At 42.3% G+C, this 22,193-nt stretch overlaps 1 protein-coding gene across 6 annotated transcripts in view; it reads left to right on the top strand.

Moving 5' to 3' along the window:
• The first annotated feature begins 2,076 nt into the window (after window positions 1-2,076).
• Window positions 2,077-22,193, top strand: part of RB1CC1 (RB1 inducible coiled-coil 1) — a 165,080-nt gene continuing 144,963 nt past the window's right edge. For all 6 annotated transcript variants that reach the window (XR_007355304.2, XR_007355305.2, XM_048840650.2 and 3 more), the window contains exons 1-2: window positions 2,077-2,319; window positions 17,095-17,212. The gene's annotated coding sequence lies outside the window, so the exon portion shown is untranslated. The remainder of the gene's footprint in view (window positions 2,320-17,094; window positions 17,213-22,193) is intronic.

Genomic DNA, 22,193 nt, shown 5'->3' on the forward strand with positions numbered 1-22,193 from the left:
GCTGGATAGGGAGCTAGCCCTGAAACACCTGGGTTCTACTCCCTCCATAGACTTCTTGTATGACTTCAGGCCAATACCTTAAGGACAGAATTTCAAAACCTTTTAGGCACCCAAAGACATAGGCGCTGACACCTGGAGCTCCCATGGGAAAAAATTGGTGCATGCTCTGCACCCACCAGCACCTTCCCGTCCTGCTACAGCTCACCTCCGCCTCCTCCCTTGAGCGTGCCGTTGGGTCCTGCTTCTCCCCCATCCCTCCCAGTGCTTGTGCTGCGAAACAGCTGTTTCTTGAGGCAAGCCTGGGAGGGAGGGGGGAGGAGGCGGGGCTGGGGCTGGGGCAGAGGTTTGGGGAGGGATCCAATAGGGGCAGGGAGGGGCGGATTATAGGGGCGGGGGTGGGTGCAGGGCCAGGGGCGCGAGCACCAACTGGCACCAACAAAAGTTGGTGCCTGTGCCCAAAGAGGCAGTAAGCATCTAATGGCATTTACAATGCACCTAACCTTCTAAAACAATGAGGAGTCCTTGTGGCACCTTAGAGACTAAAAAATTTATTTGGGCATAAGCTTTCATGAGCTAGAACCCACCTCATCAATTGTTGATACAGACTAGCACGGCTACCACTCTGAAACCTAACCTTCTAGGTGCTTTTGAAAATCCCACAAGGTATCTAAATACTTTTGAAAATCTGGCCTTTAGTCTGTGTGTGCCTCAGTGCCCCATCCATGCAATGGGGATAACAGCACTGCTTCACCTCACTGAGAGGCTGTGAGGAGAAATAGTTTAGACCTTGTTTCAGAGTAGCAGCCATGTTAGTCTGTATCCACAAAAAGAACAGGAGTACTTGTGGCACCTTAGAGAAGCTTATGTTCAAATAAATTTGTTAGTCTAAGGTGCCACAAATACTCCTGTTTTTTAGACGCTGTGAGGGACTGAAATACTATGGTGATGGGACTACATAAGTACCACAGGTAGCACGGGAACTTCTCCATACTACTGCTATCCTTTCCCTTGGTTTTGGCTTCTTCTTTTCACCCTACACTCCCAAATTGCCTCCTTTTCTGAATGTAACCATGGCTCAGAGGGCTTGTCTGTATTCTTTCAGAGTCCCGTATGTTCTCTCAAAAATATACCTCCCCCTCTCCCACAGGTATTCCTGTTTTACAGGCTAGACTTCCAGACACTTAATTTAATCACCAGCCCTTTCTTATCTTAATCACCCTGCCACCGTTTGTAAACAAAATACTGACTCCCTGCCCCAGGGGCACATCTCCCCTGCAGAACTTACATTTCACACTAATGCTGTGCTGAAGCTAACAGCTCCATCTGGGAGATCCCACACCTCCTATATGAAGCTCAAGGGTGTCTCCCGCCCCGCCTCCCCTTAAATTGCACCCCTGGCACAGCTGGGGTAGAAGGGACAGTGCTGGGTGGCAGATTGGGCTAGCTGCCCTTACCACGTACCCTCTGGCTTCAGGCAGGTTACTTCCCATGGCTAGCCTGTGAGGCCACTAGCTGCTGCCTGTGCCAGCTATTATTTATGTCTACACAAGCTGGTAATCACGTGCCCAGCTCCAACTGTAGACATACCACTTAGCTACCCTACGTGATTGGGACTATGGAGGCCAGCAGAAAAGAGAACTGGTGTCACATGAGGTAATTCTACCTGAGCACGCAAAATGGGGTAGGAGTGGCTAGGGCTTGGACCTCAGACACACACCCACTCTCGTCTCTCTCTCCCCCCCGGCGCCTCACTCACATACCCAGCGGCCCCCAGTGCGTGGGCCTCAGTCCCACACCCCACAGCCCCCCAGTCCCACAACCAGCCTCTTGCCACCGCCCCCGGACCTCGCTCACAAGCCCGGCTGCCCCCTCTGCGCGACGCTCCACTGCACGCGCATACCGCTCTCCCCCCCCAGCTCCTCCGAGCCCGGCCGCCTGCTCTCCAGCATCCTCCGGGACCCCTGCCCTCAGCCTTCTCCTTCCTTCCGGCTCCGCTCTGTCCGGCGCCCGCCTCCTCTCTATGGTTCCCCTCCCGCTCCCGGCTTTCCTTTACCCAGCGTGCACTGCGCCGGAAGAGAGTGACGACAATAACAAACAGCGGCAGCGGCTGCGCCAGGAGGACGGTGGGGGGGCTCGAGCGGTGCCCAGAGTCCCTCAACCGCCTCCCCCGGGTCTGGCGCTTTCCCAGGCCCCCTCAGGGAGCCCCCGACCGCGCTCTCCTGGGTGCGTCCGGAGCCCATGGGCCGGACCCAGCCGCAGTGAGGAGCCGCTGTTGCCGGTCACCGCAGGATGGTGCGCGGGGCCGCCTCGCTACTGTGGGTGAGTCTCGCCCGGGGGAAGCGGGACCCCGGAGCCCCCTCCTGACCGCTGAAGGGCGGGGGAGCCAGGCAGGAGCTAGTGGGGGGAGGCTGGCGAGGCCCTGCCCCCGGGGTGGCGGTTCCCCCTCCCCGCAGGCTCGTGGGGGTGAGTGGCTCACTGGGCTGCGTGGGCCTGTCCCCAGCAGCGCGCCCGGCTGACACCCGCTGGGCACAGCAAGAAGGGCGAGTGGGGGTGGAGGTGGGATCCCTCCCCTGCCTCGGGGGGTCACTGTGAAGATGGACGGGGGGCTGCCCGCAGAGTGACCCGAGGAGTAGCATCTCCTTGGGGAGGGCTGGGGCCGACCCGTACCTTGGCAGAGGCTGTTTGTAAACAGCGTGCGAGGGAACGGGGCTGGCCGGCCGGGGCTGTCCTCTGTGTTCCCTTCCCACCGCTATCGGGAAGGGGATTCGCCCTGAAGTTACTACAGGGAATGACTCAGCCTGTCCATGCTTCTGTGCCCGCCTTTGACAACAGTCAAACCCTGTAAGAAGTGTTAGGTCTGCGAGCATGCTGTATCTTCAGTTTCTGGTGTTTCATAGAAACTGGAAAACACATGTTGTCTACTGCTCTTTTTCACATTGGATTCTCCTTGTCATTACTTCTTAAGAATAATATTTTCAAACTATTAACTACACAGTGTACACTGAAGTTGAATTTTTTTACCTTGTTTAGGGTTCATCTGCTCTTTCTTGTGACTGTTAGTACAAATGATTGGGAATAGATTTTGCAGAGTAATTTATTTTTTAGTTAGTGAGTAGTTGAGCACATTTAAAGTTAAAAAGGAATAATGTCAAATGTACTTTTTTACATTGACAATTGTACAAATTAATCCTATTTTAAAATATGTTAAAGTGCTATATTTTGTAAAACACGTCTTTAGACTTTCTTATAGCACCCTGCTATAACCTCGTTGCTAAAATGTAGGATATAGTCATTGCTTATTGCCAGTAAAGGCCCTAATCCCATGAACACTTATGTACACACTGAACTTTACTAATGTAAGTAGTGTACTCTGTTAGTAAAATTAAGCACGTTTAAATAATTGCATTATCAGGAGAGACTGAACAGATTACTCTTTACACCAGCAATCTGCTCCTCTTTAATGTAATACAGTTGTTTGTATATTGGATTTTCATACTGATGTCTGACCTGAAAACACCTTCTCTCCCTGCACTGTGCAGTTATCACATCAAGTGCATTATAGATGTCACCTTTCATATTAGTTTAAGCATTTTGATTAAGTAAATTTTCCCTAACAATTGAGAACTTTGGAAACACTTTAATGGGAGACTTTAATGAAATATGCTGAGGTGTGAACTTCTCTGAAGTGAATGTAGTTACACCACAGATAAATGATATGTTAAGACTTTAAAATCTGCTCCCAGTGGCAGGTTAGGATGTTTTCCTTGAGGCACGTGTGTGCCTAAATATGCTATTTACACAGAATGTAAGCATTCGTTTAAAAAGCTTTACAATCCTTGCTGCTAACCTTCCAAATATGAATCAATTATAAATTGATTTAATAAAAAGAAAAGGAGTACTTGTGGCACCTTAGAGACTAAAATTTATTTGAGCATAAGCTTTCGTGAGCTACGGCTCACTTCATCGGATGAAGTACTCCTTTTCTTTTTGTGAATACAGACTAACACAGCTGCTACTCTGAAAACTGATTTAGTGTTACTTTTGTCAATCTGTAGACAAACTGTGCCAGTGCATTTCCTGCTTTTCATGTGGCTGCTTGGGAGAAGTAGAGCAGAACCCGGCCATGGAGTTCTTAATAGAGGAGGAGGAGGATCTATAGTAGGTAGCTGAGAAGAGCAGAGTAACAGACACTACCCTACCACTAGACATACATGCACACAGAGCAGCCAGGAAACTTTAAGAGAAGGAAGGGGGGCAGTAAGGAGGCTGGAGAAGGGATAAAAATGCACTTCCTTTCATTAGCTAGAAGTGGGTGGGGGAGCGGGTGGGGGAGCATCACATTTATCTGACAGCTGTCAGCCAGAAGCGGATATGAAAAAAGAATAGCACCCTGGTACTGCCCTCTTCTTTCCCACCAGCACATGTGTAGCAGATGGGCTGGGCTTCTCACCAGGTTATTACCCTTGCTGGTTCAGCCCGCCTGCATGTAGCGGGTAACAAACCCTGAAGATCAATTAAGAATATTTAATAAATATAGCTCCTTTCTCCCCATCTCACGGTGCATACTGTGTCTTTCTATGTACATCTTCTAGATCATAAGCTTTCCAGGGCAGGGACTGCTCTTGACAAACATTGTCTGCTCTTAAACAATAACAATGCATAGAAGAGTTAGAGCATAAATCTTTCCAGTTGTCAGTGCTGGTCTGGAGGGGCTGCCTCTTGAGATAAGACTGTTCTGCATGTCAATTCAGTGTTTAGCTTGTTTACTGCAATTGTCATTAAATGGGTAAATTGAGATGTGGACACTTAAAAGTTAAATGAGTGGGTAGTGTTTACTCATACATGTTTCCAAACAGCCATCATATACTCTTGGTTCCTACCAAATGGTGGTCAGACCTGTGATCTAGAAGTAAAACTGTATTAATAAAATTCAGCTGTTCAAATGAATTTGAAAATGGGCAGGTTGAACTCAGTCTTCTTGAGAATGTGTACATTTTTGTTATGCCATTTTGGTTTTCACCTTAGATGATGGGGTGAGGCATTTTTTCAATGTTATACATATTTAAAACTTTCTTTGGTACATGTTAAACACTTTTTTCCACCAGTCTATGAATAAACTGGAATAGAAAACACTATTTCACTAGAAAACAATATGGGATAGGAATGGAGATTCTTTCCAAAGTTGTTAGATAGTGTTCTTATTTGATTAACTGGATAATTGAGAAGTCTTCCATTATCTTGGAAAAATCAAAGTAAAAACATTTTCCCCCATTGTGAAGCTACTAAGTTTTTAGATAAAATATCAGATGCTTTGAGTACTTTGTGCAAGTCCCCGCTGTTGAAGGCATGTCATGTATTTAAGTTAGTGGTAATTACATATGCTCAAAAAAGAACATCCACTAATTACAGGAAGGAAATGAGACATTTAGAAGGAGGACAATGCATAGTTTTTCATCCAGTCACCATACTTGGCATAAATGGAAGGTAGCTACATTTATACTTGGTTTTCTAAGTGCTATCTGTAGATTTCAAAACATTTTACTATCCTAGTATCAGGGATGTTGAAGGAAGTTGTGGCAAAGGGGAGTTAAGTGACTTGTCCAAGAGAACATAAGAAGCCAGTGGTAAAGCCAGGATTAGGAATGCTGTATCTACTACATTTTGAAGTACATTACACATGTAGATAAGTGCAGTATCACACCATGAGCATATTATGCTAGTCTGACTCTGATCTGCACTGACTACCTGTTGAATTCTGTGTGGAATATGGATCAATACCAGCAACTTTATAGAGTCTTAAATGCCTGAGATCTACTTAGTGAACTGGGCCTCTTTGGTATTTAAAGGGGAAAAAAAATGGTTTGTCCTTGGAAAACATTTTCTGAAGACTTACTGGCTATATTAGAAGTTTATTAGTGTTGTACCTGGCCACACAGTGGAATAAACAAGATTGTACATGCTTGGAAGATTTCACATTTGGGGAAAAAGCACACAGGTTTAAAACTGTTTAACTTTTATTTGTAATTGCTGGAGGTTATTGTTAAATATGTATGGAGAGGGAATAAATTCATATAATGTGAATTGTTACTACTTTTCCTTGTAATGGGAGAAACCAGTGGAGAGATGAAATATGGACAATGGTTTACCTCATTAGAAATACTCATATTTGTAATTAAGTGTGCAGGAGATCAGAATAGATGATCATGATGGTCCCTTCTGACCTTAAAGTCTATGAGAGTGGGAATTTTTGTGGAAGTATTGAGGACTTCTCTGTTGGGTGAATAGTGATATCAGGATGTTTCTCCAGGACAAGCTGCAAGGTGGATGGTGATCTTTTGCACGAACTCTTGGCCACTGTAAGGAGTGGTGGAAGGAATATAAGGAATAATGGTGCCATCAACTGGAGATTGGATTCTGTTTCCAGAACTTGGGTTTGTTCATGTGTGTCAAGGGGAGATGAGGCAAGATGAGAACTTAAGGCATATGGTAGAATTGAAAATTGTATTCCCGCTTCCTTTGGTTTTTGTTTGTAAACTTAAATCTGTAAAGGAAGGTGTCCGTGGAGGAGAATCCTGGCCTTTGTTTCTTGTTATTCAGTGCGTGGTTAGTAGTCAGTAAGATAAGTTATTTGATAAGGGATGAGGCCTACACAGATGCATATACTGTGAGAATGTTGCAGGACTTGTTTCAGTGCATTTGGTGCCTGCTAGGTGAGAATATGGTATGCCCAAGATAATTGGATCCAATTCTAGGTGTGTCCATCTTGTATATAAGAGTTCTGAGATGGAGTTAAAATGAGATTGGTTTTAGTGTATCTGTTTCCCCATGATATAGTGGAGTCTCCATGAAGTGCTGGTGCAATGATAGTACTCACTGACATTTACGTCAGCACAGGTTACTCTCTCTAATTTGAGGTTGAGCACAGCTTTTTATCAGGGCAGGTCCTACTCTCATGATCTGCCCTTTAAGTCTAATGTGACCTAAGCATATCTAGAAGACTCTGAGGGACAATACTGTCCCCCTGACAAACCATGTAGTCAGTGGTTTGGAATACTGTACTCAACCATTGATGAAGTGGTTCCTAGGTACCATCCTCCCTGGGTTCAGCTTCACAGGTCATCCGCATTTACAGCGAGTCTGCTTTTGACAAATGAAGCAGATGCGAAGATGGCTAGATCACTAGTGCAGAAGTCTTGAGCTGAAACTGATTGTGAGAGGGCGGGTTTCTTTTGTTGTAAGTCTTAATAGCTTGAGTATGGGAGAGGCAAAAAGAAAGTATAAAGGCCTCGATCTGAGGTAGGGTTTTTTGAGGGGTCGGGGTGGTAGGCAGTTTGTAAACTGAGGCTCAATCCAGATAGAACTTAAGTGATGCTGGGTTGATTGGGAGAGCAACTAGGAAATAACACAAGTATTGACTCTTTCCCCTTTGAATGAAGGTGTATGTTTGCCTTTTGTTCAAGTTTGCAGTGTAGGATTTCCTGGTCCTATTAGATGATCAGTGGAATCCCATTAAATTCTTTTTTATATTTATTTTAATCACAGGAGACATGGGGGTGGGGTCCTGCCACGCAGGGGCAGAGGGAAGGGTAGGAAACCCTGGGGGTGGTTGGCAAAGCAAGTACACCACAGCAGCAGCTCCAGTCCTGTGGGGCTAGGACTGACACCCTGCTCCAGGCATTGCAACCTGGCACATGGTGTCGCAGTGCCACTCACTCAAATTTGGCCTGTCCACTCCTCCCATCATGACAGAGGGGCAGACAGGCCAAATTTGACTGAGCAGCACTGCAACACTGTACACCAGACCACAACATCTGGAGTGGGGACAGGAGTTGCCATTGTGGTATAAGTTTTTTATCTTGTTTTTATATTATGCTGTTCACGCTTTTCCTTAATGTGGAGCTCTAATGATCAGATTATCTGTCTTCCTTTTATTTATGTCCATTCTTTTGGGTGCAGTTATTGCAGCTGCCATCCACACCTTTGTCAATTGAGGGTTAGGTTACTACAGTGAATTCTATAGAAGACTTTATCTGAAATATATTGGGAAACTTAAATTGCTGCAAAATGCAGTAGCCTGATTGTTAGTGGAGTATCCTGCTATTGGCATGGGTTGTGGCTTTGTCATCTTCACGGACTCTGGATTCTGTGTAGAATGCAGGGTTTCTGGTATTTACCTATAAAGCCCTCAATGGTCTTAGACCTACTTGCATACAGGGAGAGGTGGTCTTAGGTCATAGTTCTACAGTTGTGTTAAGTAGAGATGCAGGAGCTGGTTTTAAAAAAAAAACAAAAAACACAACAAGGTGGGGGAAGGAAGGAGTTTGTTTGGAGAGAATTTTCTTTGACTTTGGAACTGGTTTTTTACTCTTCTGAGAAGTGACAGGGTTGGGGTACCCTGTCCAGTGCAGGGTAAGTTTACTCCGTGAATAAGTCCATAGGACTGTTCTTGGCCTCAGGGCTCTAAGGCCTAGTGGCCAGAGTCAACGGAGTTGCCCCAGCACTTAGGGCTGTAAGGCCTAGAGGACAGTGGGCCGTCACCTAGGAGGACCTGGGCCTTCCCTTCTCCATTGGGTCTCGGCCCAGGGCCCTAGCAGTGGCTGAGCGTTCCACCACCGAGCTAGCAGGACTCTGACCTAAACACACCGGCTTGCCACAGGACTATAACTAGTCCCTCCCCAGGCCACTTCTTACCATGTCTTTGGGAGTCCTCGTTGAGGCATCATCAGGGTCTCCAGGCTTCTAGTGGATGCCACTGGTCCCTCTCGGGTGTCCGCATGCACTTGGGCATCTGTCTGGGTTTTGGCACCTCTGGCTTCTGCAATTGGGTTCCAGCTGTTCCTGTGCTGGAGCCAGCAGGGAACATCCTTCCTCCTCAGCAGTCAGCCCAGACTGAGCTGGGCTGCTCTCTTTTATAGAAGTGCTTCACCTTGAGCATGCCCAGTCGACTTGTGGGGATGTGACTTAACCTTTCCCTGTCCAGTGCCAGGTGAGTTCACCCCATCACATGAAAATAATGCAAATGTGGTGATTTTTAGGGTTTTGCAAAGCGATATCTCTTCCTTAGTTTACAGAAGGATGCAGGGAGAAGTTATGACAGGGGCTGATGATGGACAAAGAATATTGTTTCAGTCTTTAAACTGCTTCTGCCCTTTTTTTTTTTCTTTTTCTTTCTGGTGTGGTTAGATGAAACTGCTGCTGTTATAAGGAGGGAATTTTTGTCATTGTGTTTTTAAAGGATCTAAAGGGTGCTTAGTATGAAGCAATAGGTACCATCCTTTATTTTACATAAATTGAAATAAATACATCAAATCAAACTGAAGAAATATGTTTTAAGTAGCAATCAGCAAAGTTTAAAGAAACAAATGAAATGAACATTTGATTTCCCAGTCCTTGACTAAAGTATATCAAAGTAAAAGCTTTTATAGTACAGCTAAAATACAAACTTAGCTCAGAATTGACAATACTATATTCCGATAGCTTATCTCCACAAGCATTTGAGGCAGCTATTCTAGAGTTCAGCATATGAAATTGTCCCTCAGTTCTGTTTGAATTGTTAGTTTTATGAAAGTAATGGTACAACACTTTATATGCTTACATAATTTGTTTGTTCATGTTATCCAGCACTCGTGTAAGGTTTCATTTTGTTTTTCATAGATTATGTATGCACCCTATAGGAGTTGTCATCCACATGGGATGACTTTTCTTGGTATTGATTGTGAAGCATGTGTCACCTGTCTGTCAGTGGCCCTAAATATTAGGAGGTGGTTCAAGATGAAGTTTCTCCATATTAACCTTTGTGAACATAGTGTTACTACTTTCTCAACTCTTGATATATCTGTTAAATTAGCTGGATGCAGACTTGTTGATTTTAGTGTAATTTATTGACTACCAGAAAAGTAACTCCTTTGTATACTTTCGGTAAGCTTCAATCTCTTGTGTGAGGCAGAGGTGGGGAGGAGGGGACGGGAAATGTGGCATACTAATATTAGTATCTTCTTCACTTTTCTCCCACAAAGAACCTGATCTTTAAGCAACCTTTTAACTTCCTTCCTGTCTTCTTGGAAGCGACACAGGTCTTGCAGAAATGATATGACCATGTAAAACTGAGTACAATTTTTTTGTCATCTTTGTCAATTCACTGTACAGCCAAAACACTTCTGCTCAACTGTGAAACTGTGTGGTTCCTGCCACTGTCTGTGTTCTATTATAGTGTGCAGTCCAATGATATATACTGATCGTGCCATGGATAAATACTTGAGGTGTGGAAACTATACATATACCATCTTAAATTGCCATCCCTATTTATTTTGGAGAAAGAAAAATGTTTAAACAGTTCTCCTTTTCTGTCATGGCAACTATTCATCTTGATGTTGTTAGTGTACATTTTAAAAATAGATTTTCAGTTAATTAAACCTTGTTTAGGTCTTTAAACACCTTATATTTGTATATTTCTTTTGTATTGCTAGCTAACATCAGTCCTGAGATACTGTGGAAATGAGTGGTGGGTACCTACATAAAAACATTGATACAATAGAATGAAATGCCTCACTTTTAGGTGGAGGACATTAAGGCCAGGTTTACACTACTGGGTTTCTCCCATTGATGTCAGTCCTCCATTAGACCGACCTAATGACTCCACCTCCACAAGAGGTGTAGCGCATGGGTCAATGTAGTTAGGGCCACGCAGTGTCTGTGTAAACACTGCATTATTTACATAGCCTCTCAGCACTGCACAAAGCTCACAGTTGTAAGCCCCACTGCTGGGTGCTGACAGCTCGGGCTGTCAGCCACCCACTTAAATCCTTACAAGCTTTACTGGTGAGAACACACACCACCGGCGGAAGAAGGGTAGTGTGAACATGAAAAACTACAGTAATTATTGCAGTGGCTGTCGGTCATCCTAACATGGGTGTAGACAAAGCCTAAAAGGCATAATTCCTTGTTATGCTTAATGCTGTACAAAAAAGACAGTTGTAAGTGAACATGAGCTTCTTTATTTTCATATTATTCAAAAAAAATATTGGCACATTTAATGAATTGGAGTACAGATTGCTATTGTGTACAGAAGTCACAATTTCAGTTTTGTTTTACTTAATCTGTATGTCTCCTTAATTTTGTTGTGTTCATTTTTATAATGTCACAATCTAATTTTCAAACTTCTCTTACATTTGTTATGCTTAATTGCCAGTCTGATCACTGTTCTGCTCATAAACTCAGATTTGTTTGGTTATTGTAATAGATAGTTGGATTGGGTACTTCAGATGTGATACATTCTGATTGAAGGGGATTTGTTAATTTAGGGAAGTAAATGGCAATTTTGGTCAAAACAGGGACACTGTCAGCTAAAAAATCTCATTTCAGTCTGAATTTTTTTACCTACTGATGTTCAGTTAACACCAAGGTATACTCTTAAGTGGAAGCTATCAGGTTTTTTTGTCATATTTATTTTTTACTGAATTTGTACTAAAAGAAAAGGAGTACTTGTGGCACCTTAGAGACTAACCAATTTATTTGAGCATGAGCTTTCGTGAGCTACAGCTCACTTCATCAGATGTTTACCGTGGAAACTGCAGCAAGTCTGCTGCAGTTTCCACGGTAAACATCTGATGAAGTGAGCTGTAGCTCACGAAAGCTCATGCTCAAATAAATTGGTTAGTCGCTAAGGTGCCACAAGTACTCCTTTTCTTTTTGCGAATACAGACTAACACGGCTGTTCCTCTGAAACCTGAATTTGTACTGTCATAGACCAGGACCCCATTGTGCTAAGTGCTTTACAAACACAGAACAAAAATGGTTTACTTTCTGCATTTGACATCACTTTTTATTATCACTTTCGCTGTTTCCCTTGTATAGTTAGTTGCTTTTGATTTTGTGGGTCTTTCACACAGCAACTGTGGAGGAAAATAACATTTTCTAAAAAGGGACAATATGATTATAAAACCAAACCAAAACTCTCCTTGTGAAGAATCAGGGAGAAGTGTAGTATCTGCAGCTGAAATTGACTAGATATTGTTGGCAGTGTCCCTGTAATGGATGTCAGTAGCTCCTTAGCTATTTTTAAGCTACGTGAAACTAGATGTACCTTAAAATAAAAATGAAAAAACAATAATAATAATAATAATAATAAAAAAAACACTTGCAAAGTTGTGTATGTTTTGAGGTCCAGTGAGATTCAAGAATACTAAATTTCTTGCATGAATTTTTAGGTGTCTCCATAGATTGCTGCTATCATGCAAGCCAATATGTGTGATAAACTTGAGGTATATGGTATGGAATAATGTACTTCTGTAAAGAGCTATGGGTGATGCTTAGCTTGATGTGTATACTAAGGGTTCATGAGTCTCCATGGGATTCATACATACTGATAGTATTTTTAAATCTTGTTCCTTTACTTTCTCTGCCAACTGCAGTGCTTCCATTCTTGGGTAATCAAGTGAAATTTATTAAATATCGTTCTTTGAAGTTTTCTGAGGTCTGGGACTTATTATTGCTTAATTTATGTATTTTGTTACAAAAGCTCTTCTATTGACATCTCAATCTGCGACAGTTCCTCAGATTTGTCACCTAAAAAGAATAGCTCACATATGGGAATCTCCCTCACATCTTCTGCAATGAAGACCAAGGCCAAGAATTCACTTAACTTCTCCACAATGGCAGTATCTTCCTTAAGTGCTCCTTTATCACCTTGGTCGTCCACTGGCCCCTCTGATCATTTGGCAGGCTTCCTGCTTCTAATATACTTACACTTTTTTTGTTGTTAATTTTTGAGGTTTTGGCTTGTTGCTCTTCACATTCTTTTTTGGCTTGCCTAATTATATTTTTACACTTGATTTGCCAGCGTTTATCCTCCTATCTATGTTCCTCAGTAGGATTTGACTTTCAAATTTTAAAGATGCCTTTTTGCTTCTAACCACTCTTTTTTACTTTGTTTAGCCGTGGTGGCACTTTTTTGGTCCTCTTACTGTGTTTTTCATTTTGGGTATACATGTAATTTGAACCTCTATTATGGTGTTTTTTAAAAGTTTCCATGCAGTTTGCAGGCATTTCACTGTTGTGACTTTTTCACTTAATTTCCGTTTAACTAGCTTCTCATTTTTTGTGTAGTTCCCCTTTCTGAAGTTCATTGCTACTGTGTTGGGCTTCTTTGGTGTCATCCTCTCCTCTCTCCACAAGGATATTCAATTAAATTATAGTACAGTTGCTATTACCAACCAGTTCAGCTATATTCCACTTCTTGCACCAGATTCTGTGCTCCTTTAAAACTTGGCAGCAAACATGTACTGCTTAATATTTTATTAAATTAATTAAAATGATTGTAATTGTCATAATTTAATATTTTAAAATAGGTTTATTTTAAAAACCCTGTATTTAATTTAAATTTTTAAAAAAATCTGTTTTTAATAAAATTTTATCCACCCTGAAATGCATAGGCACAAAAGCAGAGTTAAAGTTGCTATGGCAACATCTAACTTTAAATTTAATAAATTTAAATTAAAATCTCAGCCTTAAAGGAGCCATGACAACTTGAGTGTTAGCTTAAATATATTTTTAAAAAGCTCCTAAAAAGCCTAGAACTAATCAAAATCCAGTTTAAATAGTTGTATTTAAACAGGCTTACTCCCTACAGAATTTGAAATTCAAATTTTGGTGTATTAAGGGCCTCTAGCTCAAAGGTGGGCAAACTACGGTCCGCGGGACCCTCCTGTCCGGCCCCATAGCTCCTGGTCCTGGAGGCTTGTCTCCGGTCCCTCCCTTGCTGTTCCCCCTCCCCTGCAGCCTCAGCGCGCCGCACCGCCGGCGCAACCCTCTGGGCGGTCAGGCAGCACAGTTGCAGAGCCGTGGCCTGACCTGGTGCTCTGGGCGGCGTGGCTGTAGCGCCACCAGCCACCGGTGCTCCAGGCAGTGTGGTTGGGGGGGTGGGTTTGGATAGAGGTCAGGGGAGTTCAGGGTGTGGTCAGAGATTGGGGGTGTGGGTCGGGGCAGTCAGAAGGTGGGGAACAGGGGGGTTGGATGGGGCAGGTGTCCGGGGGGGCAGTCAGAAATAAGGGGGGGGTTGGATGGGGCGGCAGGAAGCAGTTGGGTGGGGTGTCTGGGTGATGGTCAGGGGACAGGGAGCAAGGGGTGGTAGATGGGGCAGGAGTCCCGGGGGAGCCGTCAGGGGGCGAGAAGCAGGGGGCTCGGATAGGAAGCGGGGGCTGGGCCACGCCTGGCTGTTTGGGGAGACACAGCCTCCCCTAACCAGCCCTCCATACAATTTTGGAAACCCGATGTGGCCCTCTGGCCAAAAAGTTTGCCCGCCCCTGCTCTAGCTTAGATAACAGAGTAAAGAAAAGATAAAGTGACACAGTGCATTTCTGAATTTTCACTTTAAATAAACTAAGGTTTTAGCAACATAACATTCTTAACTTACATTTAATTTTTATGTTTATAATGTCCTGTAAACTGATTATACTCATTGTTCTTTACCATTAGTACATTGGCAGAGGAAAGGGAAGGAAGGATGGATCTAAGTATAAGCATGTTTTGTTTGTTTTTTGTCATGCTTGGGTCTGCCCATTCACCTTTCCTGTCTGCAAAGGACCCTTATGGAAATCAACAGGGGATCAGAAACACTATTTTGTTTTTAAAAAGGAAATTTGTACATGGTTTTTTAAACATGCTATAAGAAACTTGAATTATTTGAAATTTATCAACTAAAAAATAAAATCAAATTGGCAGTGCGCCTTTAAAGCTGAACTGTGGAACTTGTATTTGTTTCTCTCTCCATTATCCAGAAGTGCAGTAATTCAGTTTCGACTCATGAGCATGGAAATGATTTGTAGTCTGAAAGGATTGTTCAAGCAAAATCAAACAATGGAACATGGAGATTCTGCACATATAGCACAAATGGACCAAAAAGTTACTTTGGTACCATTTACATGTTGCATCGAGCTTGGAATGTTATGAAAGCCATAGTGTTATAGCGTTGTTAAAGAAGAGTTGGTATTGTATGCCTTTAAGGAGGCTTTTACATTGGCCAGTTTTTATGGATGTAACAGAGGGTTTTGTTGGTTGGGTGCAGTGCTTAATTTTTGCCAGGACTGAGGCCTGGAGGCACCTCTAGGCTTGGCAGTTCATATCCCTGGCACCTCTGGGCTTGGTGCATCAGTTATGAATGTAAAAAGATTGCTTGAGCCCCATCACCTCTTTCATTACAAATTAAGCACTTGTTGGGTGGGTGGCTTTTGTTTTGTTTTCGATAAGCAGTGTTGAGCTAAGTGAATTAACTTGCTAAATGAAATTAATAAGCTTTAAAGTACTCTGTGACAAAATAATTAACTGCACCTCCTGAATCATCTCTAAAATTAACTCAGCTTTTCAGAGTTGCCACTAACCTGAAAAAAAACCCTGCATCTTGTAATATTTTGAGAAGCTAAACCGATTTAATAATTGGACTTTGACTGCAAATTCACCACACAAAATAGTGAAAACGTTTTGCAGGAGATCTAAATACAACATGGTTAATTTGTGTTTGATTTTTTTTTCTGTTAGAATCTGTATTCTTTTACTTGTATTGATTTGGGTAGCTTTTTCATTTTTTTTTAATCTTTGCATTTTTCTTGTATTCATGTTTTTCTATCATCTGTCTGCTGTAGCAGGTGTTATGTTTAAATAATAGCTTAGCCATTAAGCTGAATGGCATGATTTATAATTATTGTATTTTGTCTGGTAATACAGATTCCTATCTTGTGTCTTAAAGATCTCATTTATAGAACTCCCCTGATCACAAGTTAGGTCGTGACTGTGCTGTGCCTTCAGTATCTGGTCCTAGCCCCTGTTCTGTTTTTGTCTTTCCACTTCGTGTTTGTCCCTTCCATTTCTTCCTTTTCTATCTCTCCCTTCTCTCTCTGTCACACCTGTGATATCTCTTCTTCTCACAGGAGTGCCACTGAAAAGGAAAAAGTTAAGCAATTAGCACTAATAGGAAAAGTTGAATTAGATTTTTAAAAATGCTGTTTTTAGTCAAAGAATAAATGGACACAGATCTGACATCAGGAATCATAACATTCAAAAACCCGGTAGGAGAACACTTCAACCTCTCTGGCCACTCAGTAAAAGACTTAAGGGTGGCAATTCTGCAACAGAAAAGCTTCAAAAACAGACTCCAAGGAGAAACTGCTGAGCTTGAATTAATATGCAAACTAGATACCCTTAACTTGGGTTTGAATAGAGACTGGGAGTGGCTGGGTCATTTCACATTCTGAATCTATTTTCCCGTGTTAAGTATCCTCACACCTTCTTGTCAACTGTCTAAATGGGCCATCTTGATTATCACTACAAAAGTTTATTTTTCTCCTGCTGATAATAGCTCATCTTAATTAATTAGCCTCTTGCAGTTTGTATGCCAACTTCCACCTTCTGTGTGTGTGTGTATCTTCTTACTATATGTTCCATTCTATGCAGCCGATGAAGTGAGCTGTAGCCCACGAAAGCTTATCCTTTCATACATTTGTTAGTCTCTAAGGTCCACAAGTACTCCTGTTGTTTTTGTTTTTAGTCTGTGTAGTGATTTGATTTTTATGTTTATTTTTTTTTTAACCTGAGTTCCCATTTAAGTATTTTTGGACAATCTAGTGAAGCAGTAGTATTGGAAGTGTGTGAAGAAACACTTACAGTTTATATTTAAAATTTAACTACTGGTTCTCAGTTTCTTAAGGAAATGGGAAAATATTCTAATTTGTGGAAGAATCCCCTGGATATTGAGTTCTCTGCTCCTTCTGTATCTAAACTTATAATTTGGTGGTGTTTTTTGTCTCAAGTTTAATTGAGTAGGTCTAGCATATGTAACTAAATTTTTGTTTTTACAGCAATTGACTAATCTTAAATTAATCTAACTCTTTTTGTAGTTACACTTTCAACAAACTTTTTCAGTAATACTTAAAACAAATATTAAGCAAAATGTCACAAAATTAGAGTAATTAAATGTTTGTAACATAGATACATCAATTTGCTCCTCTGAGGTGCAGCACTGGCTATAAAAACTTCTTCATTGTTCAGTTTTAACCAAACATTCTATGGATATTCCTAATTACATTCTGTATCTTTTGTTTGCAGGTATTTTACTCTCATTTTGAACACTCATTCCATTCTGTTGCCAAAATCAACTGAAGCAAATGTGCACCTTATCCTGCTGTGTTTTAAAGAAGGTGGTATCTCTGTATAGCTCCTGAAGGTAATCCTTTTTTCCCTTGAAGTTGTAACTTTTTTTTTAAGTTAAGTCTACTACATGGTGATGTGTGACAGTTATCCTATAGATTGGCTTATGTTTGGTTTGATTTTGTCAATGATTTTGGTTTTTTGTAAATGTAAAAAATGGCAATACTAGCTTCATCATTAAGGATTATGAAAGAATTCTGAGGATTAATTAACCCCTGTGTACAGGGGCAGCACAAAGCTTTTGGCCCACTTACCAAGTGAGTGCCACTTAAATCTGCAAAATAGGACTTTTTTTTCCACAAGCGTTGAAGAAGCCTTGTTCCAGCCCTCTGCATAGGGATGAATTTCATCCTGAGAGAATAGATGATGATTAGCAGCATTAGCTTTTTCCATACCGAAACACCAGAGGATAACAAATCATACTTAATTCCTGCTGAGCTTTGTTTGACTGTTTTGTCTCGCAAGTTTGTGTGATTTATAGAAACAGTTTTATATTCTTCATCACTGAGATTCAGGTATGGTTATGGTGAAAACAACTTATTGTGATAACTTGTTTATGGACACTGATTTATAATTAAGATGCATCCGATGAAGTGAGCTGTAGCTCATGAAAGCTTATGCTCAGATAAATTGGTTAGTCTCTAAGGTGCCACAAGTACTCCTTTTCTTTTTGTGAATACAGACTAACACGGCTGCTACTAAACCTATAATTAAGTTGTATTTTTAAGATTTGGAATTATAGCAATGATTGCTAGTCCATTCTTCAGAATCCACCAGATCATTCCACAGTCTAACATTTTTTTTTGAGACTGTACTCCTCTCTCACCAGTGTAAATTAGCACTAAATTTAATGTTTTACCTGGGATTAAATAGGTGGAAGTAAGAGGAGAATTGGGTGCACTGTATATAACACTGTTGTGTTGCTTTCTACCTAAAAACAATGTTTTAGTCTCTGAACCCCAGAGGTAAAAATAGAGGTCTTGACTAGTTTGTGTATTTCCTATAATGTATGTTTGAAAAGGTGGGGAGAGAGCACAGCTCCAGAATTTAGAAGGGAAGATTTTTCTGAACTTTTCCGGAGCTAGTCTTTTGAGTTGGTAGCTGTTTTATTTGCCCATTTGTCTCCCCCACCCTCCATTTCAATTTCTATTTAGTCTGGTGCCTTTCCCACACTTCCATTTTTGTTTGACTCCTTCTGCCGCTTGTATTTTGTTGTCAGTGTCTGTATACAAAGGAAAGTGCATTTTGCTTTGGAATAACCTGAAGTTTGAATTTAAATCAATAGTTATACTGCCATATCCCTCTGTTTGGACACACTTATTCTAATATGACAGGTTTCAGAGGAACAGCCGTGTTAGTCTGTATTCGCAAAAAGAAAAGGAGTACTTGTGGCACCTTAGAGACTAACCAATTTATTTGAGCATGAGCTTTCGTGAGCTACAGCTCACTTCATCAGATGTTTACCGTGGAAACTGCAGCAGACTTTATATACACACAGAAATCATGAAACAATACCTCCTCCCACCCCACTGTCCTGCTGGTAATAGCTTATCTAAAGTGATCAACAGGTGGGCCATTTCCAGCACAAATCCAGGTTTTCTCACCCTCCACCCCCCCCACACAAATTCACTCTCCTGCTGGTGCTAGCCCATCCAAAGTGACAACTCTTTACATAATCAAGTCGGGCTATTTCCTGCATAGATCAAGGTTTTCTCACATCCCCCCCACCCCCATACACACACAAACTCACTCTTCTGCTGGTAATAGCTCATCTAAACTGACCATTCTCCAGGTTTAAATCCAAGTTAAACCAGAACATCGGGGGGGGGGGGGTAGGAAAAAACAAGAGGAAACAGGCTACCTTGCATAATGACTTAGCCACTCCCAGTCTCTATTTAAGCCTAAATTAATAGTATCCAATTTGCAAATGAATTCCAATTCAGCAGTTTCTCGCTGGAGTCTGGATTTGAAGTTTTTTTGTTTTAAGATAGCGACCTTCATGTCTGTGATTGCGTGACCAGAGAGATTGAAGTGTTCTCCGACTGGTTTATGAATGTTATAATTCTTGACATCTGATTTGTGTCCATTTATTCTTTTACGTAGAGACTGTCCAGTTTGACCAATGTACATGGCAGAGGGGCATTGCTGGCACATGATGGCATATATCACATTGGTGGATGTGCAGGTGAACGAGCCTCTGATAGTGTGGCTGATGTTATTAGGCCCTGTGATGGTGTCCCCTGAATAGATATGTGGGCACAATTGGCAACGGGCTTTGTTGCAAGGATAAGTTCCTGGGTTAGTGGTTCTGTTGTGTGGTATGTGGTTGTTGGTGAGTATTTGCTTCAGGTTGCGGGGCTGTCTGTAGGCAAGGACTGGCCTGTCTCCCAAGACTTGTGAGAGTGTTGGGTCATCCTTTAGGATGGGTTGTAGATCCTTAATAATGCGTTGGAGGGGTTTTAGTTGGGGGCTGAAGGTGACGGCTAGTGGCGTTCTGTTATTTTCTTTGTTAGGCCTGTCCTGTAGTAGGTAACTTCTGGGAACTCTTCTGGCTCTATCAATCTGTTTCTTTACTTCTGCAGGTGGGTATTGTAGTTGTAAGAAAGCTTGACAGAGATCTTGTAGGTGTTTGTCTCTGTCTGAGGGGTTGGAGCAAATGCGGTTGTATCGCAGAGCTTGGCTGTAGACGATGGATCGTGTGGTGTGGTCAGGGTGAAAGCTGGAGGCATGCAGGTAGGAATAGCGGTCAGTAGGTTTCCGGTATAGGGTGGTGTTTATGTGGCCATTGTTTATTAGCACTGTAGTGTCCAGGAAGTGGATCTCTTGTGTGGACTGGACCAGGCTGAGCCAAGAGAGTCCACACAAGAGATCCACTTCCTGGACACTACAGTGCTAATAAACAATGGCCACATAAACACCACCCTATACCGGAAACCTACTGACCGCTATTCCTACCTGCATGCCTCCAGCTTTCACCCTGACCACACCACACGATCCATCGTCTACAGCCAAGCTCTGCGATACAACCGCATTTGCTCCAACCCCTCAGACAGAGACAAACACCTACAAGATCTCTGTCAAGCTTTCTTACAACTACAATACCCACCTGCAGAAGTAAAGAAACAGATTGATAGAGCCAGAAGAGTTCCCAGAAGTTACCTACTACAGGACAGGCCTAACAAAGAAAATAACAGAACGCCACTAGCCGTCACCTTCAGCCCCCAACTAAAACCCCTCCAACGCATTATTAAGGATCTACAACCCATCCTAAAGGATGACCCAACACTCTCACAAGTCTTGGGAGACAGGCCAGTCCTTGCCTACAGACAGCCCCGCAACCTGAAGCAAATACTCACCAACAACCACATACCACACAACAGAACCACTAACCCAGGAACTTATCCTTGCAACAAAGCCCGTTGCCAATTGTGCCCACATATCTATTCAGGGGACACCATCACAGGGCCTAATAACATCAGCCACACTATCAGAGGCTCGTTCACCTGCACATCCACCAATGTGATATATGCCATCATGTGCCAGCAATGCCCCTCTGCCATGTACATTGGTCAAACTGGACAGTCTCTACGTAAAAGAATAAATGGACACAAATCAGATGTCAAGAATTATAACATTCATAAACCAGTCGGAGAACACTTCAATCTCTCTGGTCACGCAATCACAGACATGAAGGTCGCTATCTTAAAACAAAAAAACTTCAAATCCAGACTCCAGCGAGAAACTGCTGAATTGGAATTCATTTGCAAATTGGATACTATTAATTTAGGCTTAAATAGAGACTGGGAGTGGCTAAGTCATTATGCAAGGTAGCCTGTTTCCTCTTGTTTTTTCCTACCCCCCCCCCCCCCGATGTTCTGGTTTAACTTGGATTTAAACCTGGAGAATGGTCAGTTTAGATGAGCTATTACCAGCAGAAGAGTGAGTTTGTGTGTGTATGGGGGTGGGGGGGATGTGAGAAAACCTTGATCTATGCAGGAAATAGCCCGACTTGATTATGTAAAGAGTTGTCACTTTGGATGGGCTAGCACCAGCAGGAGAGTGAATTTGTGTGGGGGGGGTGGAGGGTGAGAAAACCTGGATTTGTGCTGGAAATGGCCCACCTGTTGATCACTTTAGATAAGCTATTACCAGCAGGACAGTGGGGTGGGAGGAGGTATTGTTTCATGATTTCTGTGTGTATATAAAGTCTGCTGCAGTTTCCACGGTAAACATCTGATGAAGTGAGCTGTAGCTCACGAAAGCTCATGCTCAAATAAATTGGTTAGTCTCTAAGGTGCCACAAGTACTCCTTTTCTTATTCTAATATAATAGTGGCTTTTTTAGGTTTAGCTTAAGTCACTTGGAAAAGAATTTAAGCTAAACTGAAAAAAGCCATTACTATGCTGCAATAAGTATGTCCAAATGGGGTTATATATTCTTATAATGAGTAAAATTCTTCCAAGTAGACAAGACCTAACTTTCCAGAATTCCTCCAGCAGCAGAAGAGCTTTTTTCAGTGTGTTTGAAATACATTTTGAAATTTCTCCTACAGCTGTTTACTGGCTCAGAATTGCTACTAATTTGGAAGAGGTTGCTCACAAGCTTTCAGTTTTGTCAAATTCTGCTTCTCCAGGGCCAGACACAAACATGCAACTGAAGACAGGAGAAGAAAGAGGGAAAGAGTGCTCATTTTTGTTCAGATAGTGGGGTAGTAGTAATTGTTTTCGGCTCTGACAAAATTTGTGTCTCCTTTCTCAAGCAGGGAGGATCTCTGGTTTCTCTGAGTGTATCTGTGGTAGCAAAATTCATACCCTTAATTCCTCACTAGTGCAAGATTGGATAACGTGGTAGTAAAAATGATTGAGCCTTTTGTATACTAATGCTTCCATCTGCCTTGGTGGAAAATTATGGGCCTGAATTTTGGCAGTGTATCTGGACAAGAGTGAGGTCAGAAAGATGGCATCAGAACACGAGGACCCCTTCTCAGATGGCAGACT

This window comes from Caretta caretta, chromosome 2, assembly GCF_965140235.1.
Source record: "Caretta caretta isolate rCarCar2 chromosome 2, rCarCar1.hap1, whole genome shotgun sequence".
NCBI lineage: Eukaryota > Metazoa > Chordata > Testudines > Cheloniidae > Caretta > Caretta caretta.